Below are 7,778 nucleotides of genomic sequence, written 5' to 3' on the forward strand. Positions count from 1 at the left end.
CTTATTGTTAAATCTCTAGCTATCATACGGCCCAGTGACTCACTCCTAGGTATTTCCCTAAGAAAAATAATATATTTCCACAGAAAGACCATTTCTATGCAAATGTATGTGGCTTTAGTCATACTTGCAAAACCCTGGAAGCAACGCAAATGTCTGGATAAACAAATTGTGGTATAATGGAATGCTACTCAGTAATAAAAGGAAAAGACCACTGATACACTCAGCAACATGGTGAATCCCCAACACGTTTGCTAAATGAAAGAAGACAGGACAGAAATGGCAACATACTTTATGATTCTGTTTATATAATGTTTGGGGGGGAAAACTCTATTAGGAACAGCAATTAGATAAATGTTCGTCAGAGGTATAGGATGGGGAAAGGGATTGGCAGCAAAGGGATACAGGAGAAGTTTTTGGGTGATAGAAATGTTCCAGATCTTAGAATAACATGATTGTGTATATTCGTTAAAACTCATCACACTGTACACTTAAAGAGGGTGAACTTCAGTGTATGTCAATTTTACTTCAATAAACCTGCCTTAAAAGTTACTTTAATGGATTGAAATATGTAAGTTAAAAGATGAATGAATTCAAAATGATCCTGAAGAATCATTCATTACCTTTGGAGGATTCTAGGGAAGAACTCATTCTGAAAAGTGGCACGTAAGTCAAGGGAAAGAAGCAAACTATTATCTTGATTTTTCTCTACAGAACAAACTTTGAGGTAAGAAAACAGATGAGGAGGGAATGTTCTCCTTTCTAGGAGGATCACAGTAATAAACGTAGAAGGAAAGGTAGAAGCAGAAAGTCACCACCTGGATTGACTAATGGAATACTGGATGAGGGCTAGAATCATCAATGTTTGATGAAAGATAAAAGGCTGATGGAGAACTGTATAATAGATGAATCATGAATAAAGAACATGACATTAGCTTACTAAAGGGGAATGAGAAGACATTTTGTGTCTCCTGCTGTAAGGCGGTACCTCCTGTGGAAACCCTACCGAAACCCAGTGAAGCTTTTTGATCTGAATATTAAGAAACGCAGTGATAAATATGTTGAATGGCATTCCAAGGGTGCAATCAACCAAATGCACAATGTGGTAGGTCTATAGGACAAGTGACCCAGTTTCTTCAACAATAACAAAAAGGGAAAGTAAACTTTCATAGATTAAAAAGTCTTAAGAGTTCAAAACTTACCACAGATCTACGGAAATTAAGGTAGTGGGTTACTGGCATAGAGGTAAACATACAGATCAATGGAATAGGATTGAGATTCCAGAAGTAAATCCACATCTGTCCATGCGTCTGTGGTCAACTGAGTTTTGGTGAGGGTGCCGATGCCATCCAATGAAGGAAAAACAGTCTTTTCAAAAAATGGTGCTGGGACAATTGGATAGCCCCACACGAAAGAATGAAGTTGGGCTCTTACCTCACACCATATACAAAAATTAACTCCATATGCATCACAGATTTAAATAGAAGAGCTAAAACCATAAAACTCTTAGAATAAAACACATGTAAATCTTTGTGATCTCGGATTAGGCAGCAGTTTCTTAGGACACCAAAAGCACAAACCACCAAAAAAGAAAAAAAATAAATTGGACTTCATCAGATTTAAAAACTTTTGTGCATCCTGGGATCCTATCAAAAAGGTGAAAAAAACACCCCACAAAATGGGAGAAAATACTTACAAATCATATCTTTTTTAAAATCTATTTATTATTAACATATAAGGTACTATTTGTTTCAGGAGCACAGATCTGTGATTCATCAGTCTTAGACAATACCCAGCGCTCACCACAACACCTATCCTCCCCAGTGTCCATCACCCAGCCACCCCATCCCTCCCATCCCCCACCACTCCAGCAACCCTCAGTTTGTTTCTTAAGATTGAGTCTTTTATGGATTTGTCTCCCTCTCGGATTTGTTTCATTTTTTCCTCTCTTCCCTTATGATCCTCTGCCTTGTTCCTTAAATTCTGCATATCAATGAGATCATAGGATAATTGTCTTTCTCTGATTGACTTATTTCGCTTAGCATAATACTCTCTAGTTCCATCCATGCATTGCAAATGGCAAGATTTCGTTTTTTGATGGCTGCATAATATTCCTGTGTGTGTGTGTGTGTGTGTATACACACACATATATTCATCTGTCGATGGACATCTGGGCTCTTTCCATAGTTTGGCTATTGTGGACATTGCTGCTATAAACATTGGGGTGCACATGCCCCTTCGGGTCACTACCTTTGTATCTTTGGGGGTAAATACCCAGTAGTGCAATGGCTGGGTCATAGGGTAGCTCTATTTTCAACTTTTTGAGGAGCCTCCATACTGTTTTCCAGAGTGGCTGCACCAGCTTGCATTCCCACCAACAGTGTAGGAGGGTTCCCCTTTTTCTGCATCCTCGCCAACATCTGCTGTTTCTTGACTTGTTAAAATTTTAGCCATTCTGACTGGTGTGAGGTGGTATCTCTTTGTGGTTTTAATTTGTATTTCCCCGATGCCAAGTGATGTTGAGCACTTTTTCATGTGTCTGTTGGCCATTTGGATGTCTTCTTTGCATAAATGTCTGTTCATGTCTTCTGCCCATTTCTTGATTATTTATTCTTTGGGTGTTGTGTTTCATAAGTTCTTCATAGATTTTGGATACTAGCCCTTTATCTGATATATGTCATTTGCAAATATCTTCTCCTATTGTGTCAATTGTCTTTTGGTTTTGTTGACTATTTCCTTTGCTGTGCAAAAGCTTTTTATCTTGATGAAGTCCCAATAGTTCATTTTTGCTTTTGTTTCCCTTGCCTTTGGAGACGTGTCTAGCCAGAAGTTGCTGCAGCCGAGGTTGAAGAGGTTGCTGCCTATGTTATCCTTAAGGATTTTGATGGATTCCTGTGTCACATTTAGGTCTTTGATCCATTGAGTCCATTTTTGTGTATGGTGTAAGGAAATGGTCCAGTTTCATTTTTCTGCATGAGGCTGTCCAATTTTCCCAACACCATTTGTTGAAGAGACTGTGTTTTTTCTACAAATCATATATCTAATAAGAGTCTAGTACCCAGAATGTATTAAGAACTGTTACAACTCGGGGTGCCTGGGTGGCTAAGTTGGTTAAGTGTCTGCCTTTGGCTTGGGTTGTGATCCCAGGGTCCTGGAATTGAGCTTTGCATCAGGCTTCTTGCTCAGTGGGGGTCTACTTCTCCCTCTCCCTCTGTGCTCTCTCTCTCTCTCAAGTAAATAAATAAAATACTTTAAAGAAAAATAGAACTGTTAAAACTAAAAAAAAAAAAAAAAAAAAAAAAGATGGGGGTGCCCGGCTGGCTCAGTTAGTGGAGCATGGGACTCTTGGTCTCAGGGTTGTGAGTTGAAGCCCCACATTGGGTGTTGAGATTACTTAAAAATAAAATCTTAGGGCGCCTGGGTGGCTCAGTCATTAAGCATCTGCCTTTGGCTCAGGTCATGATCCCAGGGTCCTGGGATTGAGCCCTCCATCGGGCTCCCTGCTCAACGGGAAGCCTGCTTCTCCCTCCCCCATTCCCCCTGCTTATGTTCCCTCTTTTGCTCTCTCTTTCTCTGTCAAATAAATAAGATCTTTAAAAAGAAATAAAATCCTGGGGTGCCTGGGTGGCTCAGTCGTTAAGCGTCTGCCTTCGGCTCAGGTCATGATCTCAGGGTCCTGGGATCGAGCCCCGCATTGGGCTCCCTGCTCCACAGGAATCCTGCTTCTCCCTCTCCCACTCCCCCTGCTTGTGTTCCCTCTCTCGCTGTGTCTCTCTCTGTCAAATAAATAAAATCTTAAAAAAATAAAATCTTAGGGCGCCTGGGTGGCTCAGTTGGTTAAGTGACTGCCTTCGACTCAGGTCATGATCCTGGAGTCCCTGGATCGAGTCCCGCATCGGGCTCCCTGCTCTGCAGGGAGTCTGCTTCTCCTTCCAACCCTCCCCCCTCTCATGTGCTCTCTCTCATTCTCTCTCTCTCAAATAAATAAAATCTTTAAAAAAATAAATAAATAAAATAAAATCTTAAAAAAAGAACTAATTAGAAGATGGGTAAAGGACTTGAATAGACATTTCTCCAAAGAGGATATACAAATGGCCAGTAAGGACATGAAAAGATGCTCAGTATCTCTAGTCATCAGGAAAATGCAAGTAAAAACCACATGAGATACCATTTCACACCCACTGATGGGTATAATAATAATAATAATAATAATAAAAAGATAATAACAAACATTGACAAGAATGTGGAGAAATCAGAACACTCATTCACTGTGGATGGGATATATAAATATAAAATGGTGTAGCTGCTTTGGAAAACAGCTTGGTTCCTCAGAAAGTTAAACATAGATTAAGCACATGACCCGGCATCCCCATTCCTGGGAACATACCCAAGGAAAAAAACCTATGTCCACACAAAGACTTGTACAGGAGTGTTCATAGCAATATAATTTGTATTAGCGCCCCCCCCCCGCCTCCGCCCCGGTGAAAACAACCCTAATGTCCATCAACTGATGAATGGTTAGGGAAAATGTGGTGTATCCGCATTGCCCTGCCTGCCATTGCTTCAAAATCACCAAAGCAGAATATTTAGTGATGCTGGGTCATTATCCAGAAGCACGGTCTGCAGCCAGTGACATTCCACCAATGGCCATGCTCTGTATGTATGAGGTCTCTGCCGTTATTAGGAAGACCGTATTGAGAAGGTAGTACAGTTTTTTTTTTTTTGGACAGGCTCTCGAGATGGCCCCTGACCCCAGAAATGCCTCCCTTGCTTGCAGAAATGCCAAAGCACTTAAAGCAGAGCAAGAAGAAGGAAATTACAAGCTGGCGTATGAACTATACACAGAAGCCCTGGGGACAGACCCCCAACAATATAAAAACAAATGCTGAATTCTACTGTAACTGGGGTATAGATCATTCCAAGCTTAGGAGACTAGATGGTGCAATAGAAGATTGCACAAATGCAGTGAAGCTTGATTCCACTTAATTAAAAGCCTCCTTGGGAAAAGCTCAGTGTTACGTGGATACGGAACAATTTGAAAAAGCAGTACGGGACTGTGGAAAGGTGTATCAGACGGAGAAAACATAAGAACATGCACAGCTCCTAAAACACCACACAGCTGGTGCTGAAGAAAAGCAAGGAAAGTTTACTACAAGTTTCTGGGAGTGGACATGAATGCCTCTGAGGAGGAGACCAAGAAAACTATCCGCAACGAGCCTTGAAGTGCCACGCAGACGGGCACGGGAGAGCCAGTGCTGAAGTCCAGAAGGAGGAGGAGGAAAAGTTCAAGGAAGTCAGAGAAGCCTTTGCAAGCTTTTGCTCTCCTCACTGATCCCGAGAAGAAGACTCACTCTGACACTGGACAGGACCTGGATGAGGAGGGCCCGGGTGTGGGTGACTTTGATGTCAACCACATTTTCTTTGGCATTCTTCAGCAGTGCTGGGGCTTCAGCTTTGAAGCATCTGGTCTGGGGAATTTCCTTTTTCAGTTTGTGTCATGAGAGGAAACCATCCAGAACCTAGAGAGTGCGGACTTGCTCAGTGTGACCTTGAATGTGGACACAGCTTACCTCCTCTCTTCTCCGCATCTCCGTGTACTTGCAGCGCTTTGGCTTTCTCCGTTGGATCCCTTGGGTCTGTGTGAGTGGGTGAAGGAAAGGGGGCTGGTGCCAAGACTGCGGGTGTGGGAGGGAGGGAGGGGATGGACAGGGAAGCAACTTGTGAATTTTTGTTTTACTGTTTAACTTTATTTTAAAAAGCCAAAAAAAAAAAAAAGTTGGGGGGGGGGCCCATCTGGCTGGCTCAGTCAGTAGAGTGTGTGACTCTTGATCTCAGTCATGAGTTCAAGCCCCACATTGGGTGTGGAGCCTACTTAAAAAATAATAATAAAATAAAATCCTTTTTTTTTTTAAAGATTGGTTTATTTTTTTATTTTTTTTATTTTTTTTAAAAAAAATTTATTTGACAGAGAGACACAGCGAGAGAGGGAACATAAGCAGGGGGAGTGGGAGAGGGAGAAGCAGGCCTTCCGCAGAGCAGGGAGCCCGATGCGGGGCTTGATCCCAGGACCCTGGGATCATGACCTGAGCCGAAGGCAGACACTTAACGACTGAGCCACCAGGCGCCCCAAGATTGGTTTATTTTTGAGAGAGAGAGAGAGAGTAGGGGGAGGAGCAGAAGAAGAGGGACAAGCAGACTCCATACTAAGCGTGGAGCCTGAGGAGGGGCTTGATCCCATGACCCTGAGATCATGACCTGAGCCAAAATCAAGAGTTGGATGCCTAACCAACTGAGCCACCCAGGCACCCCAGTAAAATCCTCTTGTAAAAGGGCAAAAAATTAAGAGTAAAATGTTTGACCCTTAAAAAAAATAAAAGTGAGGGGCGGCTGGCTGGCTCAGTCGGTGGAGCATGTGACTCAACCTCAGGGTCATGAGTTCGAGCCTCATGTTGGGTATAGAGATAAAAATGAAATCTTAAAAAAATTTTAAAAATTAGAAAAAAAAAAGGGAGTGAAGTACTGACAGATACTATGTCTTCGCCTGATTGGGCTGCCATAATAAAATGCCATAGATGGGTAGCTTAAAGAACAGAAATTTACTTGCTCATAGTTCCAGAGGCTGGAGGTCTGAGATCAGGGTACCAGCATGGTTGGTTTCTGGTGTGGACTCTCTCCTTGAATTGCAGATGGTCGCCTTCTCGTTGTGTGCTCATATGACCTCTTGTCTGTGGGGGCACGCAGAGAGTGAGCAAGCTCTCTCTCTGGTGGCTCTTCTTATAAAGTCACAAATCCCATCACAAGGGCCCCACCCTTCTGATCTCATCTAACCCTAATTACCTCCCAAAAGTCTCATCTCCCATCACACTGGGGGCTAGGGCTTCAACATAGGAACTTCGGGGGACACATTAAGTTTATTGCACGGTACAAGATGAATGAACCCTGAAAACATTACGCTAAGTGAAAGAAGTCAGTCCTGAAGGACCTCATACTGTATGACTCCATTGATAGGAAACGTCCAGGCGAAGCAAATCCATAGAGACAGAAAGCAAATGAGTGGTTGCTTGCCCCAGGGGTTGGGTGGGGGGAGGAAATAAACAGAGACTGCAAATGAATACAGTTTATTTTGGGGGTGATGAAGATGTTCTGGAATTAGATTGTGGGTGATTGTTGCACAACTTTGTGAATCTACTAAAAAAAAAAATCCCACTGCATTATACACTTTAAAATGGCAAATTTTATGGCATGTGAATTATATCTTAAAAAAGAAAAAAGATGTAGAGACACATCAACCAATGGACTTTGTTAGGCTCTCGATTCAAACAAAGCAACTTAAGAAAAAAAAAGACATTTTAAAAACAACTGGGGAAAATTGAACATGGATTCTGTATTAGGTGATACAAGGAATTCTTGATTTGGGAATGTGCAATAATAGTAATGTGATTATATATATATATATATATTTTTTTTTTTTTTTTTTAAGATTTTATTTATTTGACAGAAGCAGGCTCCCTGCTGAGCAAGGAGCTCGATGTGGGACTCGATCCCAGGACCCTGGGATCATGACCCGGGCCGAAGGCAGCCGCTTAACTGACTGAGCCACCCAAGCGTCCCATGATTATATATTTTTAAAACACAGTATTCACAACTGAACTATGCAGAACATTCTAGCATCTACTTTCTTGCACACCTGTTCACTGTGTGAGCTTCCTCATGCCTCCTCTCAGCCATGGGGTAGACTAGGGGTGGCATGGGAGAGGCACGTTCTCAATCTCCTCACCCTC

At 42.2% G+C, this 7,778-nt stretch overlaps 1 pseudogene; it reads left to right on the forward strand.

Moving 5' to 3' along the window:
* The first annotated feature begins 4,456 nt into the window (after positions 1-4,456).
* On the forward strand, positions 4,457-5,523 carry LOC118023589 (annotated as a pseudogene).
* Positions 5,524-7,778: the final 2,255 nt, after the last annotated feature.

This window comes from Mirounga leonina, unplaced genomic scaffold, assembly GCF_011800145.1.
Source record: "Mirounga leonina isolate KUSES-001 unplaced genomic scaffold, KU_Mleo_1.0 Mir_180, whole genome shotgun sequence".
Taxonomy (NCBI): Eukaryota; Metazoa; Chordata; class Mammalia; order Carnivora; family Phocidae; genus Mirounga; species Mirounga leonina.